The sequence below is a fragment of the Mustela putorius genome, unplaced genomic scaffold (genome assembly GCF_011764305.1).
Source record: "Mustela putorius furo isolate JIRA1106 unplaced genomic scaffold, ASM1176430v1.1 tig00000407_pilon_pilon_pilon, whole genome shotgun sequence".
Classification (NCBI taxonomy): Eukaryota; Metazoa; Chordata; class Mammalia; order Carnivora; family Mustelidae; genus Mustela; species Mustela putorius.
Genome location: NW_025421373.1, coordinates 14,025,664 through 14,049,923, shown reverse-complemented (window position 1 = coordinate 14,049,923; position 24,260 = coordinate 14,025,664). Strand labels below are relative to the sequence as shown.

At 38.9% G+C, this 24,260-nt stretch overlaps 1 long non-coding RNA gene across 1 annotated transcript in view; it reads left to right on the top strand.

Moving 5' to 3' along the window:
* Positions 1-22,059, top strand: part of LOC123391923 — a 47,065-nt gene extending 25,006 nt beyond the window's left edge. Inside the window, exons 2-3 of the long non-coding RNA XR_006606604.1 lie at positions 10,607-10,692; positions 20,899-22,059. This is a non-coding gene — a long non-coding RNA (uncharacterized LOC123391923). The remainder of the gene's footprint in view (positions 1-10,606; positions 10,693-20,898) is intronic.
* Positions 22,060-24,260: the final 2,201 nt, after the last annotated feature.

Here is a 24,260-nt window from a genome sequence, read left to right as displayed (position 1 = left end):
ATATGGCGATGATATTTAAAACAAAGCCTGGGTGTGGAGTTCCATTTTTACTTATTGTGCCATTTGCACTAATGAGGGCTTCACAATGAAGACCAATACTGCCTGGGTAGTTCTAGCCATGCCTAAGGGATAAATGAAACATCTATTATCAGGAAGACGTATCACTCAGTTACTCTTATGAAAATGTAAAAAGAAAAATATAGTGTTAGCTTTTTTTCAAGTAGAGAAAAATAGAAAAATATTGATTTATTGTTACTTACTGACTTGATTCCCGCCCCCCCCCCCACCATACTTGTTAGAACCAGGAGGGCCTGAGCACAAGGCTTGAGGACGTGAGCAAAGCCTGGGTTCAGAGAGGACCATCTGGTGTCGTTCAGCTCCAGAATCCACGGGGAGGCATCAGTTCAATTCCAGTGGAGCTGAATGTTCCATCTGAAGGGAGTGCACAGTATTGTGAAAGTCTCCCAGGCTATGCTTGAATACTCAGAGGCAGAGGGGGCATCATCATGGCTCTAGAGATGTGACCATGTGAGGGCAAAAACACTGGTTCTCTGGGGAAGTCCATTAACAAGATCCATGAGGGGCCTCAGAACCTCCATGAGCAGTCAGTGTTCTTTCTAAGGTCTCATCCCAATGACCCTTGCCATATCTCTCTGTGCTTCTATTTGCCATCCCTCAGGATCAGGGCAGGATCAAATCTAAGCCAAAGAAGACTTTTTAATCTAAAGTGACATTGGGGTTGCCTGGGTGGCTCAGTGGGTTAAGCAGTTAAGCATGTACCTTTGGCTCAGGTCATGATCTCAAGGTCCTGGGTTTGAGCCTTGCTCAGCGGGGATCCTGCTTGTCCCTCTGCCTCTGCCGCTTCCCCTGCTTGTGCTCCCACCTCTGTCTCTCTCAAATAAATAAATAATATCTTTTTAAAAAAATTTAAAAAACTAAAATGACATTGGGGCTGGGGATAAAATGAAGTGAGTAAGGTGAATCATACCAGGACAGATTCAGACTTTGTCTTTATGTAAAATTTCAGATTTTATTCATCATGCATTTGAGGCAATTGCTTTTCTAAAAGTATTGCATAAAAATATTATTTAACATTATTCTGATTACTGAGTTTTATTGAACATCATTAATTTTGTACCTGAGCTGAGTGCCTCACTTGCATCCCCCTGGTTTCAAGTTTTGATTCTTGCTTTGTCTTAAGGTATGATTTAAACAGTTAGTAGCCCAAACGGATGCTTCTCCAGTGGATGCTCATGGAGTTTAGGGAACAGTATCTTTAGGTGGCATGGGAAAGACACTTTCTGCCATAAAACATAGAAGAGATGGTAAGAAATCAACAATTTTCTGTGGCTTTGATTTCTGTTAAGCATTAGCCCTCTCTTCAAGGACAGTTTTATATATGAAGTTTAGTTAAAATCAATTGAATTTATTTAAAAGTGGAAACCAAACCCAGTCATGTTCCATGTATGACCCAGGCACGGGCTGATTTAGCATTAAAAAAATATAGGAATCCATTGCTCTTGGATTTAAATGAATCTAGTCATTTTTATTATCCTCTATTTGCTTGGCAATGAAAAACCTTTTTTAAAGCATAAACATAATAATTGGTTCAAAATTAATTTAAGAGTTATGAAATGAGTTTGCATCTAATACAGTAGAAACATAGCAGCAAGGAACACTTTTATGTAGAGAAATAGGAAATCTGTCAGAGGAAGGCAGCTCGGAGTGGCTTCTTACAATATAGTCTGTCTTCAGTCCTCACTGTGGGGCATTCCAAGGGTTGGGCTGGGTCTGCGATAGGTGTGAACATGGTCAAGGTTTTTCTTTTTTTGTAACAACCTTTTTCCTTTTACATTTTTCCTAGCCCTTTTGCACCCTGTCTTGATCAGCCTATATGCTCCAGCCAACAGCTTGTGCTCCCAGTGCTTCCCTTTGCTTGCTCTATCTCCAGCCGTCAGTCAGGACTGCATTTGACTTCGGATAATAGAACTCCAACTGTATTAGCTTGGTCAAATATAGGTCTATTTTCTCACATCCAGAGAAAAGGAGTTCACGACTGATAAGGATTATTTTAATCTAGGCCTATTGGCACCCCAAGCAAAATTGGATCAATTAAAAAAAAAGGAAGGAGAAAAAAATTGGTTAGGCAAATAGTAGCATCTGCCACACACTTCATTAAATTCTGACTGTTCAATGTTCTGTTCTTAAAACAACTAATTTGGTCCTTAAAAGACATCAGAAAATCTGCTCTAAATGCCTTAAAACCTATTATCTCATTTAATCCTTACAGCAATTTTAGAGCAGTTAGGATTATTTCACAGAATAAGTCAGAAGGCTGGTGAAGTCAAGTGGTTTGCTTCAAGTCAGAGTGCCTGGCAAAGCACAGCCTTTGGCTTGATAACACTCTTTCTGTTATCCTAGTGTGATGAACAGGTATGTGCCTTGTATTAATGGTCTTCAGCGTATCTGTTGGAACTTTACCTCTTTCTTTTAGGGGTCAATACTTTATATTAAAGGAATATTTTTAATCACGGGAATTCAGGAACTAGGTAACTTTAGAACGGGCAGGGGGTATAGTCCTCAGCTGATGCTGGAGGTCTTGAAGATACTACTAAACTGGGTTTTACAAGAGAGGCTGACAAATATCTCTGTATTCTTGGTGGCTCAATACTAATCAGGATAAAGTGGTAAAAAGCATTGCTTATTCAATCCTTGGTTAAACCTCAGATTCTGAAAGATCATGAAATCCCACCATTACCACAGAGAAAATGTGTTTATCATGAGCGATCACAAACTTAACAACTTGGAGGGCAAAGGCCAAATGAACAAAGCCAGACAGAGAAAAACAAATACTGGATGGTAGCACTTATATATGGAATCCAAACAAACAAACAAACAAAGTTGAACTCATACAATCAGAGAATAGAGAACCACTTTGTTACCAGAAACTTGGGGGTTGGTGAAATAGGGAGAGGTTTGTAAAAAGGGTACCAACTTCCAGTTATAAGATGAATCAAGTCTGAGGATCTAATGTTTAACATAATGACTATAGTTGATAACATGGTGTTGTATAATTCAAGTTAGCAAAGAGAAAGTAGTAGCTGAATGCTTTCAAACACACACACACACACACACACACGTAAACACGTGAGAGGATAGATGTGTTAATTAACGCCACAGGGAGAATTCTTAAAATGTGTGTGTGTTTGTGTGTGTTTGAGATTTCATCAGGTTGTACACTCTAAATATCTTACCATTGTATTTGTTAATTATAGCTCAATAAAGCTAAAAAAATTAGAAGAAAAAAAGAAAAGAAAACCTTCATTACAATGAGACCAATTATGCAAACATTTATTTTTAGGATATTTATATGCTTTCCTATTACTTGTTTTTTTTTCTTTCTAGTTTTATTTTTTTTTATTTTTTTAAAAATTTTTTATTTTTTACAAACATATATTTTTATCCCCAGGGGTACAGGTCTGTGAATCACCAGGTTTACACACTTCACAGCACTCACCAAAGCACATACCCTCCCCAATGTCCATAATCCCACCCCCTTCTCCCAAACCCCCTCCCCCCAGCAACCCTCAATTTGTTTTGTGATATTAAGAGTCACTTATGGTTTGTCTCCCTCCCAATCCTTCCTATTACTTGTTTTAATTACTTCAGTATGTGGAATAAATGTACTTATTTCTTCAAAATATGTAACCTGCAACTTAGGTGTGTGGCCACCAGATATCAGACTGCATTTGAGTCATGTTTAGGAGTAGAACATGAGCCATCTCAACAAAAATATATTAAGTCCTTCACTGAAAGTGTTAAGCCAAAAAAGAGAAATATTATGTAACCATTAAAGTGTGTACATTTTTAGAGGAATAGGGTTTTGGAAATAATTATTGAGATGGTCTTTCTTTTATTGCTGGAGGATCGTAAGATGGCTTTGCTACATCTCAGAGCATCCTGTCTTCTTCCTGGGTTTACATTTAATTAACATAAAAATCCTTCTACCTGCGTAAGTATGTTTCTCTTCTCTGCAACATGTTTCTGTTTCATGTTTATATGAGATGTAAAATTTCAGCCATGTTTAGATTTTATTTTTCCAAACACGTCTAAATAGCATGTATTCTTAAAACAGACATATTAAGTGGTTTTCAACCCATTGTTTTTTGACTGATTTCATTGCCGTTGACATTTTCAGTTCGGGTTGTTTGAGGAATTTTTTTTTTTTTTTTTTAAGAGGATCGACATTTCTAGGGTAGTACTATCCCTGAAGAACAGAATTCTTTTTAATCACATTTATTTCTGACTGATAAAAAACCAGAATCAGTTTCATATTTTGATGGATTTGATCAAATACTAGATATCTTCACTCAGTTTTTTTAAAAGATGTATTTATTTATTTGAGGGGGAGGGGCAGAGGGAGAGGGAGAAGGAGAGAATCTTGAGCAGACTCCTAGCTGAGTGTGGAGCCCCACTCGGGACTTATCCCATGACCCCGAAATCATGACCTGAGCTGAAATCAAGAGTCAGACACTTAAACCCAGTGAGCCACCCAAGGGTCCTTGACTCAAGTTTTTGAATAAGTTTTTATTATCAGAGGTGTTCAAGTAGTAACCATCACTTTACGATTCTTAGTCTCATTCCCCCCCCCCCTGTTTTGCAACTGCTGTGTTTGTGTATATGTGTGTGTTTCCTAGAGTTCTTGGTTCCTGTTTTACTTCAGTTTTCCAACTCATTCTTCCTTCATCTTCCTATAACCTTCACTGTGTCCCTGCTTTCCTCTACTACACCAAAGACAGGTTCTAGCCAATGCATTTGCAGTGGTCCTCTTCTCACACTCATACTACACATCTTCACTGCACAAGCAGCTCTCTGCATTATTCAGCAGGTTTCTGTGTTTGCCTTTTTCTTGCCTGATGCCCAATAACAAATTGCCATTAAAAGCATCTTGGCTTTTTTCCCTCTCTATCTTTATTGAGACATAATCAATAAAATTATATATATTTAAGGTGGACAATGTGATGATTTGATATACATATGCATGGTGAAATGATTATCACAATCAAGTTAAGTAACACATCCATCCCCTCCCTTACTTACCGTTTGTGTGTAAGTATGTGTGTGTCATGAGAACATTTAAGATTTACTCTCTTAGCAAATTACAAGTATCCAATACAGTATTATTAATTAGAGTCACTATATTGTACATTACATCCCTAGAACATCTTATAGCTGAAAGTTTGTACTCTTTTGCCAAAATTCCCCCCTTCCTCCTAAAACCTACACCTGGAAACTACCATCTGTTCTCTGTTTTGATGAGTTCTACTCTTTTTGCTTCTACATATAAGTGAGATTATATAGTATTTATCTTGTATAATGTCCTCCAGATTCATTCTTGTTACAAATGGCAGGTTTCCTCCTTTTATGGACAAACATATTTTGAGAGATATATATTATATATATAATATTATTATATATTATTTATGTATATTTATACATGTCATATATAAATATATAAATAAAGAGTTATATATTATTTATATATAACTATATATATAACTTTATAATTATGTACATAACATATATAAATTTATACATTTATATATATAATATATATGTTTTTAAAATCTATTTTCTTTATCCGTTCATCCAAGAACAAACACTTTGGTTGTTTCCATACCTTGGTTATTGTGAATAATGCTGCATTGAACATGGGAGTTAAGATATCTCTTCAAGATACTGATTTCATTTCCTTTGGATGGGGTGCAAATATCTCTTCAAGGTTCTGTTTTCATTTCCTTTGGATATATTCCCAGAAGTGGGATTGCTGGGTCACAGGGTAGTTCTAATTTTAATTTTTTGAGGAACCACTATACTCTTTTCCATAGTGGCTGTGCCAATTTACATTTCCACCAAGAGTGCACAAATGTTTCCTTTTCTCCACATCTTTGAAAAAATCTTGGCTTTTGAATCTTTTATTTTTTAAGTGAAATTAAAAAAAATTTGTATGGTCAAAGGATGGCTGCTTTTTGTTTAAATGAGTAAAAAGGAAAAGGGAAAAAAGTAACCAAAAACAGCTCTCTACCTAAGCAATGAATATTTGTCTTGTTCTATAAATACCTAAAACTTGAATCAAAAGGAGTGAGCTGCTCTTTTGGATGCTGATGATCCTCAGAGTGGAAACTTATCGACTGATTGTTCCCAAGATAAGCTGCTCAGATCCTCCAAAAGCAGCTTAAGTGTATGAGGGTTGGGGCAGGTGGGGAGGGGTGGTCTAAGTGTGTGTTTTTACATTAAGCAGCAAATGGCATGGTTTTACTGAGGATATGCTGAGGCCACAACATGTCCCTCTGAAGGGAATTTATTGCCGTTCTTCAGGTTAATATTTTTAATATTAGAGTATTTATTACCAGTGAGGTAATGTTTAAATAAATCAATTTGCCACTTTATTATGTAATTGTAAGAGAGTTCAGGCCTTCACGCGTCCCTTGAGCTTAAGCTTAGCTTTTGGAGTTCATTTTAAGCAATTTCACTACCTTCCTCCTTTATTGGGCTGACTGGGGTGTATAAATAGCATGGTTTCCAGTAGATAGGGTTGTTCTGGTAGCTGTGTGCTTGTCTAATAATGTCCCTTCTCCCATCACTGCCTGGGATTCCTCTTTTTCTCCCAGTGTACCGGCATCTTCGATATACATGCAGGCAAAATTTTCCAAATGACCTAGACCTTTCCAAGTCCAAGTGGAGACAGGGAGCACTTGAGTGGCTCCTTCTGCTCATTTTCCTGGAAGTTGAGATCCACATGTACCTACTTTTCAGTCATTGAAAGTGGATCCCATTTTTTGAGTTTGCATCAAGGCTAGAAGGTTTTCTCCAAGACTGACATGGAAAAGCTAATGGTCAAAGAACTTAAGTATATTTGTCCTGCTTGCTTGGTGAAGGTTGATTGGTTTGGGAGCGAGGGGCACTGATGAAAATAAAACCATAAATTCAGCAGGTATTAGCATGTAAGCAGCGTTTCCATAAAGATCAGTATGTCCTAGAAAGGCCCTTTATGTGAAAGTCCTAAGAACTTTCACCTGCAAAACAGCCTGTGGTACTAGCAAAACCCTGAGCTGAGGTACACCTCCAGTTTAACATAACCAATCAGGAGCCATAGAATGTAAGAATGACACCGACAGTGATCCTATCCTTCCATTCTTTACCCTTGGAGGCTGCTGGGCTCTTTGAAGGTTACAAAGACATTCTAATAGCAAATCTCCTCAATTCCAATTATCTCTAGGAAAAAAATAGGCCCATCCTCTTATTTACATGACAGCTGGGAAGCTTTTACTACTTAACCAATTTTCCTCTCTCCTAAAAAAATGTCACCCTGGCTGTGACCTCTGGATCAGTGATGTCTCAGGCTATTATTTTTCTTACAAGTCCAGTGAACAGCTCCTGAGATAGGATTTCATACTGATAAAGAGTAAGGTAGTTGCGATCTTTATGAATGGTGCACTGATTATTATTTCCTAAGGGTCAGGTTTATGAGATCCCAGCTGTTGGGAACCATGATGGTTAATTTTATGGTCAAACTGACAGCGCCATGGGGTGCCCAGACATTTGGGGAAATATTATTCTTCTGGGTGTGTCTCAGAGGCTGTTTCTAGATGATTAACATTTGAAGTAGTGGATTGAGTAAAGCAGATTGCCTTTCCTAATGTGTGTGTGTGGTGGTGGGGTGCAGTTGGCTCCATCCAATCAGCCAAAGGACTGCACAGAATAAAAACACTGACTCTTCACTGAATAAAAGAAAACTTCTGCTGGTGGCCTTTGAAGTAGGATGTTGGTTTTCCCGCTTTCAGACCTAACTGAAACATTGGCCCTTCCTGAGTCTCAGATCTGCCAGTCTTCAGGCAGGAACTATACCATTGGAGCTTCAGATTGCTGACTTACCCTACAGACCTGGGAACCTTTCAGCTTGCATAATTGCATGAGTTAATGCCTTATAATAAATAAAACTTTCTCTCTCCCTATTTAATGTGTATATATACACATACAGAGTTTCCCCCACTGTCCAAATGTAGAGCATTCCTATGACATCTTTTGTAAGCCAAGATGTTGTAGAGCAAAGAAGCAATTACCATTAATTCATAGGGAAATTTTTTTGGTGTTCCCAAACTCAAAAAGTAAACTCTCTTAGCCTTTTCTGATACTTCAGGATAAATCTTGCTGAAGGATGCACAGAAAAGTTAAGATAAAGCAGAGGTGCTTGAAGACAGTCTGGGGGCTTTCTGCTGGGATGCTGAGTGTAGTCCCTGGGGGATGAACCTGGCCGCACTCTGGCTGCTCAGGGTGCGAGCACTTCCTCTGAAAATGCTCCCCCTCTCTCCTGGCTCCTTACAAAACCCTCGCTGAGCACATTTTCGCTTTTTGCCTTTTCTTCTTCTTTTTTTCTCTTTCTCTCTTTCTTTCTTTCTTCCTTTCTCTTTCTTTCTTTCTTTCTCTCTCTCTCTCTCTCTCTCTCTCTCTCTCTCTCTCTCTCTCTTTCCTTCCTTCCTTCCTTCTTTTGAAATCTACAGATCTCGTTCCGTTAGCCAAACTAGGCACTGACATAGGTCTTTCGTAATAGCGAAGTGGTATAATGGGAACTTTGAGAACTTTGAAAAGCGGAGGATATACACAGGCTGTTGGTTCTGTTTCTCTGGAGGACTGTGATACGGGCGTCAGTCTCGTTTCCCGTGTGGGGAGCGCGGCCAGGCTCGGCCCCCAGCGACTACACTCACTGAAGCCCGATGACCTTCTTTGATCCCTACTTCCGGGTTTCCGATCTACTTACCTGTTTATGTATATAAATATATGTGTAGCTAGAGAGTATATACTTATTCATACTTCCGCGTTTCCGAGTGCTAGAGGTAGACACGGTCTAGTCCCGTACTGGAAGAGAATTCCTACCGTGTGTGGGGCAGGGTCTGCCTCCTGAGCCTGAGGCTCTTCCCTCAGAGGTTCTGAAGCCCGTGATGGCCGCCGGCTGCCGGCGGGCAGATAGGGCGCCACGTGCGTCAGAGGACCTGACGGTGCTCGGGCCCCTGGTGCTGGGACCTAGAAATAGTCCGCTGCTTGGGCTCTGTGGCAGGAACAGGTGGAAAGAGGAGAATGAGGAAGGGAAGGAACACAGGGTTGCTGCAGATGGTTTGTACTTGTTTAGGATTGGCCTCCGGAAAGAGTGAGGGCCCTTTCCTCTGGTCGCCTCCACACCTCCTTCTCACAAACGGTTTCCCTTCCACTCTCAGCCCTGCGGACAGGTAACACAGTCTGCGATTCAGCGAGAAAGATCCAAGTTCTGCAGTGACTGTGCCTCAAACCCTCTCTAGGCCAGAGATGCGAAATGCGGGGGAGGTAAAGGACCTCTGCGAGAGGAAAGTCTTTGTGGATTCTGACTTTTCCACTGTTAATTTTTGTCCTGGTTTCCTGGGAAGGAGGCTGTACCCTGTGGTGCTCCTCCACCACCCCGGCCACGTGCCAGCCTCTCCCACATGCTCACGTGTTATTTGTGTGGCCTCCTCCCCCGCCATCACAGGGGCAGCCCTCCCAGAACAGGCTAACAGTTCCCCTCCTTCCCACACAGTGCAAGCACCAATCAGGAAAACAGGCTTCTTTTTTTTTTTTTTTTTTAAATTCCTTTTAAATGTGCCTCCTTTATATCTACATTCTCTCAGACAGGAAGAAGAGAAACGAGCTACAAGGGAATTTGAATGTATCAGCCTCTGGAAGCCATGTCTGTGGAGGCTGCTGCTCGAGACTTTCCCTACTATTATTCGTTCACAGGGCGGGAAGCTGGTGACCAGTGAGGGAGGCTTCTGCCTGCAGTGGCCTGGGGCAGTGCGGCCAAGGTCAGGGGCACAAGGAGAACAGCAGGAAAGCTCCCTCGTATTCTGGAGATTTGAATAAACACTGCTAGTCAGCAGTAAACAGTGGGGTCTCCATTGGGCAAGACCTTCCTTTTTGTCATGTCTGACTACCCTGTTCCCATGCACCGTCACTTATATTGGCATTTGTAGATATGAACAAAGTGTCAACCAAGAATGAGTAAGAAGCGATCCAGACCCAACTGAAAAGGGCCAGCCCAGGGCACAGGAATCTGGCTATCCCATTGGCTGAGGTCTTCTAGCAGATGTCTATTCAGAGTAACCTTTGCATGTCTTCCCATTGGTTCTTAGGAACACTGTTACCCCCTCTGCTCCTCACCACATACAGGGTGATGTGAACACAGAGGTGTCCTGGGCTGGCTGTGTGAAGCCGCTCATCCACCCCAGAACCGAAGATGGCTCTTTCAGACGTGCTGCTTCCGTGGGACAGTAACCATGATACACCCACTGGGCGGACAGTAACCCAGTGGCATAGTGTTGGAGAACTGTTTTCCAGTCAGCACTGGAGTGTTTTTCAAAGCCAGCTCCGTAGCTCCTTTAAAATGGGCTCAGTATAGCATCTGCTGAGTTGTGGGAAAAGGTCGTTCATGTGACTTTATCTGATTTTTCTTTCGTTTAGTGACAGGAAATTTTCTCTTCTTTCTTTTCTTTCTCCTTCCTACCTACTTCCTGGCCTCCATTCCAATTTAAAATCCAAGAGTTCTCAAAATTTCTGGCGTGAAGAACAACATGGGGTGTTTGGTGACTAACTTGATGCTCAGGACCCACCTTCGGAAGATCTGGAGTAAGTACAGGAATTAGCATTTAATTAAGAGAAAATTAAGATGCACAGGTCTGCAGCCTACGGTCTGCAGCTGAGGGTCGGAGAGAAACCTTTCAGCCTTTGCTGCTCGAATTTGAAGTTATCTGTGATTTTATAATATCCGAATCCATTTTCAGCTTCATTGCTTTGATGTGCTTTATTTTTTCCAATTTCGGGCTTTAAAAAACAAAACGGAAACAAACTAAATGCAGAATGCCAGAAAATCTTGCCACTATCTTATCATTATATTGAGTGAATTTTTAAGAGGTAAAAATATGTATCTAAACCTTTCTTCAAAAAGTCAACTTTAAACCAGAACTTTCAACAAAGATTGGATTTAAGCAAAAATTTAAAGGAAAAGAAAATTTTATCATGTTTACTCTTCTGATATTAAAATTCTACAGAATAAGATATGTTTGATAGTAGTTAACATGTAAATGGAAATCTTATGAACTGAGTAGGACTTTTTTTTAAATCCAGCCTGAGAGGTTTGTCTCTGTCTCTCCGTGCCTGTCTGTGTCTTTCTCTCCTATTTTAATTCAGTGAGAGAGGAAACTATTTTTTTCCCACTGGATCACAATTTCTGCATTCAGAGTGTAAATGATTCCCATGGTGGAGTTTATTTTCAGGGACACATCAAATTATTAGTTGCTCCAACATGTCAGAGGGAAAATTTTGCTTTTTAAAAATATTATTCTGATCAAGAAATTAAGTGATTCCTGGAAAATTAAATATTGATTAGAGTTGATTTCACATAAAAATAAAAGTTTGTTAATCAAGAGGCATTTTAAATACTCTGAGGATTTTGGATATCTTGAGGAAACTTGAAACAAATTTATTGGTTAAGTGAGCACCAATTTTTCATATGACTAACATGCCGTAATTTAGCCTATATATATATATTTGGTCATCCGTACACTGTATCCTATTTAAGTCAGGTGCAATGTGCGGTGTATGAGTAACCATGGTCATGAGCAAATGAGACATCCTGAGATGAACTTGGCTTATCTGGAGAATAGGAAGGAAGTGGATCTTGCTGGAGGAGGTGGGAAAGAAGGAAGGGAAAGGACATGTTGCATATTAAGAACTGAGCTAAGTCTTTATGTCTGATATCTTATTTAATTATCAAAATCTTATCAGATAAACATTATCATTATCCTCATTTATGGATATTAAAAAAGTGAGTTTAATTAACTTACCTAAAGTCACAGAGATGGTAGGTAGCAGAACTGGGATTTTAGTCCAGACTTGATTCAGAACCCCTGGGTCTTTCCATTGCCCAGTGGCTGACTTTCAGCATGATGGTAGATAAACCGTAGGATCTGGAACAAGTACTTTGAGGGTTATCAACTTGTCATTTATTCATAGATTCAGCTATTTCGTACTTTAAATAATGTATAAGCCCCTTTTTAAAAAAAGACTTTATTTATTTATTTGAGAGACAGACAGACTAAGAGAGAGTGAGAGAGCACGAGCAGGGCAGTGGGAGAGAGACAAGCAGACTCCCTGCAGAGTAGGGAGCCCAAAACAGGGCTTAATCCCAGGACCTTGGGGGATCATGACTTGAGCCAAAGGCAGACGCTTAACTGAATGAGGCACTCAGGGGCCCCTGTATAAGCCTCTTTCAACGACATTCATCAGTTATTCTTGTCAACCCTGGAAGTCACCCACTTCTGTCCACCAAAATGCATAGGGGACCAGATCATCTAGGCAAGAAATTGGAAGTGACCTGAAGTGATTATATCTAGTTTATCTATTGCTCTGCCTTAAAACTATCTGGCAAAACAATCAATGGCATATTTGCATACTGCATGTGAATTTATTTTATAATAGCTTTGTGAGGTATAACTGGTATACAATAAGCTTCACGTATTTGAATTGCGCGAGCTGATAGTTTTCACACACACACAGGAATCCATAACCAAACTCAAGATAACGAACATATATATCAACCCTTTGTAATTACTCCCTTTCACCCCCCAACCACCTTGACATCCCTAGACAACCATGGATCTACTTTTTGTTAGTATTGATTAGTTTTATATTTTCTAGAATTTAATATAAAGAAGTTGCATAGTATGTACTCGATTTTGTCTGGCTTCTTTAACTCAGGATATTTTTGAGATTCATCCATATTGCATCAGTCATTCCTTGTATCAGTACTTTATTTCCCTTTTATTGCTGAACAATATTCCATTATATGGCTATATTACAATTTATTTATCCATTCACCTGTTGATGGACATTTCATTTCTTGTTACAAAAGTGGTTATGAACATTTGTGAACAAGTCTTTATATAAACATATGATTTTATTTTACTACCTACATTCCTAGAAGTGGAATCATTGCATCATATGGTGGATATATTTAACTTTTAAGAGACTTCAAGAGTTTTTCCAAAATAGTAGTACTATTTTATATTCCCATTGATTGCATGTGGGAATTCCAATTGCTACATATCCTCAAAAAATCTTGATGTGATCGGTCTTTTTAAATTTTAGACATTTTAATAAATATGTGGCAGTAGTTCACTTGGGGCTTAAATTTGCACCTTCCTGATAGCTAATGAGTTTGAACATCTTTTCATGAATTTATTTGTCATTCAGATATCATCTCTGGAAAAATGCGTGTTCAAAACTTTTGCCCCCTTTTAAAAAATTAGGTCCAAATGTGTTATTATCATAAGAGAATTTTATATATTCTGTCTATAAGTTCCTTGGATATGCAGTATAATATAGTCTCTAGTATGTGACATGTCTTTTAATGAGCAGAAATTCTTAATTTTGATGAAGTTTGATTTATCAGACTCATGCTTTTGGTGTTGTACCTAGGCTATCTTTGTCTAGCTGAAAAATCACAAATTTCTTCCTCCTATTTTCTAAAAGTTACACAGATTCAGATTTTATATTTAGATCTATGATCTCTCTTGAGTTAATTTTTGTATGTGCTATGAATATGGATTCAAATTCTTTTTTCTTTGTTTGCCTTTCTATATCCAGCTGTGCCAATACCATTTGTTAAAAAGAATATTTTTTACCCAGTTGTCTTTGCACATTAAAAAAAAAAAACAATTGATTATAAATGTAAGGGCCTATTTCTGAACTTTCTGTTCTCTCCCACGTATGTATTTATCCATTTTGATACCAAGAACACATGGTCTTTATTGCTGTAGTTTTATAATAAGTCTTGAAATCAAGGTTGTATAGGGGTACCTGGGTGGCTCAGTTGGTGAAGGGTCCTACTCTTGGTCTCAGCTTGGGTCTTGAGCTCAGGATCATGAGTTCAAGCCCTGTATTGAGCCCGTTAAAAAAAATGAGGTTGTATAAGTCCTTAAAATTTCCTTTTTTTTTTTTGTTTTTGTTTTTAAAGTTTTGGCTTTGACAGAGTCTTTGCATTTCCATACAAGTTTTAGAATCAGCTTGTCAATTTCCACAAAAGGCCTTTAAAAATTTTAATTGTATTCACGTTGTATTTATAGATCATCATAAGGAGAAGTGACATCTTCTTTTTCTTTTAAAAGATTTTATTTATTTATTTGACAGACAGAGGTCACAGTAGGCAGAGAGGCAGGCAGAGAGAGAGGGGGAAGTAGGCTCCCCGCTGAGCAGAGATCCCAATGCGGGGCTCAATCCCAGGACCCTAAGAACATGACCTGAGTGGAACGAAGGCAGAGGCTTAATCCACTGAGCCACCCAGGCGCCCCGAGAACTGATATCTTAGCAATATTTTCTTATGATCCGTGAATGTGCTGTGTCTCTTTCCTTTAAATTTTAAGACATTTCTCTTAACAATATTTCGTAATTTTCAATGTAAAGGACTTAAACATCTTTTATCAGATGTGTCCCCAAGTATTTCATATTTTTTTTTAAAGATTTTATTTATTTATTTGTAAGAGACAGAGGGAGAGAGAGCAAGCAAGCACAGGCAGACAAAGAGGCAGGCAGAGGCAGAGGGAGAAGCAGGCTCCCTGCCGAGCAAGGAGCCTGATGTGGGACTCGATCCCAGCACCCTGGGATCATGACCTGAGCCGAAGGCAGCTGCTTAACCAACTGAGCCACCCAGGCATCCCAGTATTTCATATTTTTGATGCTATTATAAATCATATTGTTTTTTAATTTCAATTACAAGTTGTTTTCTGCTAATACATAGAAGTACCATTGGCTTTTGTGTATTGTGAACCTCCCAAACTCACTGATTAATTCTAGTAGATTTGTTGAGTTTCCATAAGCTTTGCTACATAGAAGATCATGCTGTCTATAAACAAGATAGTATTACTTCTTTAACAATCTGAGGAGATTTTATTTATTTATTTTTGTCTCATTGAACTGGCTAGATCCAATAGAATAGAAGTTATTGAATAGAGGTGGTGACAGTAAACATCCTCGATTTGTTCCTGATATTAGAGAGAAGACATTTGGTCTTTCACAATTAAGCACAATATTGGATGTAGAGTTTTTGTGAATGTCCTTTATCAGGTTGGAGAAGGTTGCTTTTATTGCTAGTATGTTGGGAATTTTTATCAGTAATCAATGTCAAATTTTTGTTGAATATTTTTCTGTGTCTACTAGAATGATCACTTGTTTGATTTTTTTAAAAAAATCTATTAATTGTACTTTAAATTATACTGATTTTCTATATGTTAAAACAAACTTGCAACCCTAGGATAAATTTCACTTGGTCATGATTTATTATCTTTTTAAAAAAATTTTATTTTATTTTTTCAGTGTTCCGAGATTCCTTGTTTATGCACCACACTCAGTGCTCCATGCAGTATGTGCCCTCCTTAATACCCACCACCAGGCTCACCCATCCTCCCGATATATTATCTTTTTGATATATTGTTGGATGTTAGTTGCTCACATTTTATTAAGAATTTTTGCATTTGTGTTCATTAAGAATATTAGTCTAGTTTTGTTTACATTTAATGTGATTGATATGGTTGAACTTAAATATACTATCTTGTTATTTCTTTTCTACTCATTCCATCTTTATTTTTTCTCTATTTATGCTTTGTTTTAGATTAACTGAGAATTTTTTAATGGTTCGACTTTATTTTCTTTCTTGACTTATTAGCTATAACTCTCTGTGTTGGTATTTTCGTTTTGTTTCCGTCGGTCATGTGGATCTTGAACCTGTCACAATTTAACCCGCATGTAGTATTTTATATATAGTATAGGGACATTACAGCAAATGCTTCCGTTCACCACTTCCTGATGTTTTTCTATTGTTATCAGACATTTAACTTGTATATATAAGTTCCATGACACGTTGTTATTTATGCTTTCAAAGGACAATTATTTTTCAAAGTGATTTAAATAAGAAAAACATTCTTTTCTTTTTTTCAATGGAGTTACCATTTCCAGTGTTCATTCATTTTACAGAACAGATTTGCATCTGGAATTATCTTTCCTTTTCTTGAATGACCTCCTTTAACATTTCTTGTAACACCGGTCTGTTGGTGATAAATTCTTTCAGCTTTTGAATATCTGAAAAAGTCTTCTTTTCACTTTCATTTTTGAACTCAAGGTTGATAGCTTTTGTTTTCTTTCTTTCTGTACTTCAAGGTGTTGCTCTACTGTTTTCTGGCTTTTCTTATAGAAAATCTGGGATAATTTTCATATTTGTTCCTATGTATATAACATGTATTTTTTCTCTGGTTGCTTTTAAGATTTCTCCTTTATCACTGTTTTAAGCACTTTGATTATGATTGTATCTTGGTTTAGTTTTCTTTATTTTTTTTGCACTTAGGGTTCTTTGAACTTTTGAACTTGTGCTTTTATGGTTTGCATTAAATATAAAAATATTCTTTCACTGTTTCTTTTTTGTCACTTATTTTTCCTCTGCCATGGAGACTCTAATTACGTATAAAGTTTGGGAAGCTTGAAGTTGTCTCAAGGCTTGCTGTGGTCGTTAAGCAGTAAAAATGTGGGTAATATGACTAAGGGACTGGCTTTTAAATTTTATTTAATTTTAATTAACTAATATATAAATTTATGTGGCAATGTGATTAGTGGCTTAAATATTGGATAGTGCCAGTGTAGAGGATAAAAGCAGACAGTAAGCAAATCGACAGAAATTATCTGAGTGTTTTTGTAAATGCTGTGAAGGAAGATAAAGTCTGGTAAGAGGTTGGAAGGAAGGCTGAGATGAAGGTGTGGTGCCTTCTTATGCAAGGGAGCAAGGCCAGTGTTCATACAGAGGAAAAGAAATTCTAGCAGAAGGAACTTTCATTGCAAAATCCCTGATCAGGAGACATGCCTGATGTGCTCAAGAAGCAGCAAGGGGGCCAGAATGAACGGAATAAACTGAAGTGAAGGGAGAGTGGTAAAGACAAGATCAGAGAGGTGTTGGGGCCCCGAGGTAAGCCCTTGATAGGCTGCAGTAAGGACTTGGAATTTCTTCTGATTAAATGGGGAGCTATTTTAGGTATTGAGCAGAGGGGTGACATGAGCTGACTCCCATGCTTCTGCTGCTGTGTGAAGAATAAATTGGGGAGAGCAAGGTGGACGGAGAAAGACCGATTAGGAAGTCCATGTAACAACCCGGGGGGGACAGGATGACTATTCAGGTGTAAGGGGTCAAAGTGTCCTGAAATGGTCACATTCTAGGTATATTTTGAAATAAAGTAGCCAGGATTTGCTGAGAAATTGCATGTGTGGTGGACGATCAAGAGAGAGGTCAGAGATGACCTCTAGGCATTAGACTTAAAAACTGGAAGGATGGAATTTTATTTGCTGAGAAATGAAAGATGGATTGTATGAGGAAGAGGTTTGCAGGGGGAAATAAAGCATTCAGTTTGGGACATAAATTTAATGCACTTTTTATACAAGCAAGTAGAAACTTTGAATTGGTTTTTGTGTATAGGAGACTGCAGTGGAGTCTTGGGACCCAGTGGAGTGTTTAATCCAGAACATAAAAAGTGTGCAAGTGGCTTGTGTGTGGATAGGATTTGAAGCCATGGAACCAAACAGGATCCCCTAGAAAATGTATATTTACAAAAAGGAGAAAAAACTCTAGACAAAGCCTAACTTATCAACTCAATGCTTCTTTACCTCACTTGGACCTCTGATAGCCTTTACTCAATCAACTCTCTTGGCTTCTTTACTTCCTGGAATTGCTTAACAACAGTGGTGGTCTTTTCATGCAGTTTTGTATGTTTTTGTGGCAGCTTTAATGCAGTGACCACCTGGGTAAGATTGAGCCAGAAGAGAGGCCACAGATCACCTTCAAAAAGGAAAAAAACCCATTTACTTCTTAGACAAAGTTAACACTAGGTTAGGGTTACTAGGAGGGCTAGGAGCTCCTGAATAGGATGAGCCTAAAGAAAATCATTGATCACTTTAAGGATCAAATGCTTTCCTGGGTACGGGGTCACTCTCTATGGTGTGCACGGTGTGCATTGTGCAAATCTAGGGGGTGACTTTCCCATCATGCACATAGATTTTATATACACTTTGACAGTTTTCCAGAAGATGGCAGAAAAGAGTCTTGAGGAAGGAAGGGATAATTTTTTTTTTTTTTAATTTTGCCCAAAGAAACCACATTCTCTAAATGAGATCTAGATCCTGGCCCCCATGCCCCCTACCCCCGCCCTCCAATCCTGGAGGATAGCAGCCCTCTTGGAGGTCAAAACTTAAAATGTGAAAAGGGGACCTTCTGATGAAATCTCTTTTAAGTTCCTGTCCTTGTCCTAACATGAAGAATACAGATGTGATTAGTAATAACTCCTCCCCAGTACAGAGGAACACAGTCCAACCTGATAATATTAATTTTGATAATTTGATAACTTGTAACTGTCTTTTTGTAAGCTTCCTGGATCATCTGTTTCTCTTTCCTCTCACAGACCACCAGAATGCAAGTTGAGGGAGGTACTGTGGGAAAGTAGATGAAGGAAGGATTGAAAAGTCACAGATTTGATTTCAGGCCTGCTCTGCCCTTAACTGACAACGGCCTTGGACAAATCACTTGACATCATTTAATCTCATTTTCTGCATTTGTAAAATGAAGGAATTGGATGTGCTAATTATCAAAATCATGTTCGGTTTAAAGATTTCAAGATTCTGAAGTCCTCCATAAGATTTTATTTAGGGTCACCCGAGTTAATAAGATAATGTTATTTTGTACATTTTTCTTCCTGAGTAGTATCAAAGTGGAGAATATGAAGATTTAAATATGAAGATTTGAATAAAAAAGATTTGGGGTGCCTCGGTGGCTCAGTGGGTTAAACCTCTGCTTCCAGCTCAGGTCATGATCTCAGGGTCCTGGGACTGAGCCCCCTCTCTGCCTGCCTCTTTGCCTACTTGTGATCTCTGTCAAATAAATAAATAAAATCTTTAAATAAAAAAGATTTAAGTTAGTAAGATAATGTTAATTTGTACATTTTTTCCCTGAATATTATCAAAGTAGAGAAAATGAAGATTTAAATAAAAAAGATTTAAATGATATCCCAATATTCTGGATTTATAATAGCACAACCTGTGAACTGACAATGTAGGTTTCTGAGGTGTCAGGAAATTCTCTCTCTGTCTGTACTATCCATCATACCACAATAGTTGTGGAGGAGGAGCAGTTGACTTTGAATATCAGTCCCGGGTGGCCACTTACTAACCAAGACCTTGAGCAATTGACTAAACTTCTCTGACCCTCTTCTTAAATATAAAATGCGAGCGCTCACATCCACTTGAAAGCATTAATGGTTAGACTAATCAAGAATCTGTTTGTAAAGTCTCTTGGTAAACTGTAGTATGTTGTACACATTCAAGGGGCTGTTAGTATCATGCTGAGGACAGTTTTCCATCACAGAGAATTATCAACAAGTGAAACACACAAACCCAAGGTATTGTTTGATAAAGAGCCTCCCTGCCACCACAGCAATTTTCTCTATATCATGGCGTGTTATCTTTCCAACATCCCCAGGAGGTGAGTTTTGTTTTGCCAGTTTTAAAGGTAAGGAAGCTGAATTATAGCTAAGTATATTTCAATTTTATGTGTTCTTTAAAAATGGTCCTAAGTCTAGGGGAGGGACACTTGATTTTATTTTTCTTCCTACCATGTCATGCAAGAGAAAGATTCCATTTTGATAATTTAATTGCATGTTTCTATTTCTCTTCTCCTATTCCTCCCAGGTTCTCAGTGTTACATTTCCATTCACATTTTAAAGGAAAGATTTATATGAGCCACACACATGAAGGGTGTTATGAAAGAAGTAGACACAGAATGTGGCTCATTCTTGATTCCCATATAAGGGGAGGAAAGACAGCCCTTCTGCTTCCTGCCTGACTTTGGCAAAGTTGGTGAGGTTTATTTTAGATATTGCCAAATGTTTGAACTTTTTATTAATATCTTCTATGCCTACATAGCAGCCATCCCCCAGAACTTCAAAAGCCATTTGTAGTCATCATTACTTAGCATGCTGGGTGTCCCCAAGAGATAAGCATGGGGCAGGTGGTGTTATCTGCCTTGTTCACGTGAGAACTGGAACTCAATGTGAGGCCTCCAGGCTGTTCTGAGAATGATTAGATGATCGAGGAGCAGATCTCAGTTGTACTCAGAATCAGTATTTTCACCAGCATAATTATTAGCTGGAAAAAAAAATTATTTGGGACCAAGAAGGGAATAGCGGATCTCTATTACCGAAATCCAAACACATTATTTCTTGCTGCTCAATACTAATCCTTCCTTTACTCAAGGCTTTACATATTTTGAAACACTTATTTATCCATACATGCATGTACCCACTCCACCCATCCATCCATCCATCCATCCATCCATCCATCCATCCATGTATCCATTTGCAACATAGCACTTATATTCTCGGGCACTCTCCTAGGTCCTCGAACTCCAAAACTGAAAATGACTTATTCCTTGCCCTCAAGGATCTTACAATCTACTGGAGACAGACATATTCATTAATAAATTCTCCAAAACAAAGCAGATTCTGTGGCAGATGCGTGTATAGGAAGTAGTGTGGTAAATACAAAGGGGGGAAGTTCTGAATTGTATCTGGGGTCAACTTTCAAGAGCAGTTAAGTTGTTTTGCAAACAACAACCCATGAGGTACAAAATCCAACAAGGTGTTTTAAATGATGCTACCATCAAGGTTTAGAGCTGGGCTTCTCAGACTTCAGGGTGCACAACATCACCTGGAGGGCTTGTTGAATCATGAATTCCTTGGCCTCTCTCTCCAGCAGCTCTGCCGACAAGCAGCTCCCTTGTCACGCTGCAGCTGTGGCCCCATGGATCACGTACTGAGAACTGCTGCTACAGAGGAGACTGACCTCGGAAATCACTCTGTTAACCAGGTGATACTCATGGGTCATTTTTCTAGGACCTTAGAATCTCAGGACAACAGAGATAATGAATGAAAGCTCTCATTTCTTTAAAAAGAGGTAAATGTGACCTAGAAATTTTCAGTGATTTGCAGATTACCCAGTTAGTTGTCTCCATACTGCTTTATACACAATGATTCTGGTACATCTGCCTCCTAGAGCTGGTTTTCTCCATCTTCCAGCTGTAGGTTTTGGTCACTTTTACGAGTACTGAGGTGCTGATGGAAAAGTGGCTTGTGTAGGTGGATGTGGGCATCCGTGTCCAGGCCAGCTGCAAAGCAAATACCAGGATGAAGACAAAAGACCCGCCTCCATCGCAACAAATTTGAGAAGGCCATTTCCTCAGTTGCAGAGACTTGACAGGAATCTGTTGGTGCAGCAACTGCACACAGTTCAAGAGCCCCCTTCTGTGCACCTCTGTTCCAATCGGAAGTGACTGCTTCCAAATGTTTATAGATAGAGTGATGCTTCCTGAGACGTTTATAGATAGAGCAACTCTTGTTCATTTCCACCTGGGGTTAGAGAAGTAGGGAAGGCAGCAGGGAAGGACTGAATTAACCGATTTCTGGGTTTCCATCACTTTTATAGTACAAAGTTGTTTTTATTTTGTCCATAAATTGGGAGGAGACCAACTTCATTTCTTAGCTGGAAATTTTGTTCAGCCTCTGATCAGAGGGCTCCTTAAAATCTTGACCTTGTTTTCTTTTTGCATTCCTGGGGCCCACACAGTGCCTGGTGTGGAGTCAAGCCTCAGGAATGCTGGATGTATGAATGTGCCTACTCAGAGTACTGACTTCTCCCCAAAACACCAAAACCAGGCTGAGGGCTGGTTTGAGGCACAACCATGAAATGCAGAAGGTTTCTTCAGCACCCACCCATAAGGAATCACTTAGGGGCCCTTCCAGGCCTTCTTGGTCACCCTTCCAAACCCCTTCAGGCATAGGGTGCTTCCGTCTAGCTCACTGGTGCTCATGGTGTTTCCAGGGAGCTTTCAACTTAATCTTTTTTGTCCTTTTAAGTGCGTACATGTCATATTTATTTATTTATTTATTTATTTATTTTTTCTCAAAACCCCACACAATATAAAATTTACCGTCTTAACCATTTTTCAGTGTAGAGTTCAGTAGTGTTAAGTATATTCACATAGTTGTGAAACATACCCCCAGAGCATTTTCATCTTGCAAATCTGAAACTGTATATCCATTAAACAGCCCCTTTTTTCTCCAACCCCCAGTACTTACCTGGTAAATACAATTACCATTATATTTCTGTTTTATGAATTTGAGTACTTTAAGTATTTGTGTATGTGGACTCACATATTATTTGTCTTTTTTAACTGGCTTATTTTACTTAGCATAATGTCCTCAAAGTTCACCCAGTGAACTTTGTCACCATGTGACAGAATTTCCTTCCTTTTTAGGACTGAATACTGTTCCACTGTATGTATATACCACATATTGTTTATTCATCCATCAGTGGACATCTGGGGTGCTCCCATTTTTTGACTGTTATAAATAGTGCTTCTATGAACATGGGTGTGCAAATACCTCTATGAAATCTTGCTTTCAATTTTTTTGGATATATACCCAGAATTGGGATTAGTGGATCATATGGTATCATACGGTAGTCCTAATTTTTTTTTTTAAGGAACCTCCATACTTTTTTTTTGCCAGCGGCTGCACCAGTTTACATTCTCACCAACAGTGGATGAGGCTTCTCTTTTCTCTAGATCCTTACCAACACTTGCTATTTTCCGTTTTTTTGTTTGTTTGTTTGCTTTTTGTTTTTTGATAGTAGCCATCTTAATGGATATGAGGTTATGATACTGTGATATGTAGTGGGAAATATATATTTGTTGTTCATCCCATTTCTGTCACAGAACTCCTAAAAACCCTGAAATTCCCTAAACGAGAAGAGGAACAAAGGTGTCTTTTGTTATGTTAATTTGGTGACTCTTGGACCCCCACCTAAAAATGGGGGGGTAGTGAGGGGCTGGAGGTTGAACCAATTGCCAATGGCCAACAATTTCATCAATTGTACTTACGTAATGAAGTCTCCCTAAAAATCCAAAAGGACTGGGTTCAGAGAGATTCCAGGTTGGTGAACATGTGGAAGTGCTAGGAGAGCGGAGAGGGCATGGAAGCTTTGCACCCTTTCCCCATGCTTGCCTATCCTTCTCTGGCTGTTCCTGTAATAACTTACAGATATGTGATATATATTATTTATATGTGTTATATATAATAAGTCAATGATGTAAGTAAATGTGTCTCGGAGTCCTGTGAGCCACTCTAGCAATTAACTGAACCCAAGGAAGGGGTCATGGGCACTACTTATATATGGCTAGTTGGGCAGAAGTCACAGGTGCAAACCTGGACTTGCAACTGACATCTGAAGTCCAAGGCTGAGGAACCCCCCCCAATTTATAGCCAGTAGGCCAGAAACACAGGTGAAGGGTTTCTGAAGGGTGCAGGGACTGGTGGACAATTAAAGACTGAAGATTTAGCCTGTTAAACCTGATGATATGTTAATAATAACATTAATTATTATAGTATTAATAATAGTATTAAATAATAGAATATCTACAATACTGCTTATAACAATAATAATATAATAATAATCCTTATTGAGCACTTATATATGTGGATCTCTATTAATTTCTTTTTTTTTTTAAGATTTTAATTATTTATTTGACAGAGAGAGAGAGAGACAGTGAGAGAGGGAACACAAGCAGAGGAAGTGGGAGAGGGAGAAGCAGGCTTCCTGCTGAGCAGGGAGCCTGATGCAGGGCTTGATCCCAGGACCCTGGGATCATGAACTGAGCCAAAGGCAGATGCCCAATGACTGAGCCACCCAAGCGCCTCTATATTAATTTCTATAACAAATACCACAAAATTAGTGGCTTAAACAACAGAGATTTATTTTCTACAGGTCTGGAGGCTAGAAGTCCAAGATCAAGGGGTTGGCATGCTTGGGTTCTTCTGAGGGTCTCTCTCCTTGGCTCATACATGGTCAGTCCTTCTGGCCTTCTGTCTTCACATAGCATTCCCTCTATGTGTGTGTGTCCTAAACTCTTCTTTTAAAGACACTAGTCATACCGGATGAGGGCTCATCCATTTGACTTAATTTTACCTTAATTACCTCTTTAAAAGTGCTATCTCCAAATACAGTCACATTCTGAGGTACAGGGGGTTATCTAACACGTAAAATTTCAAGGGACATAA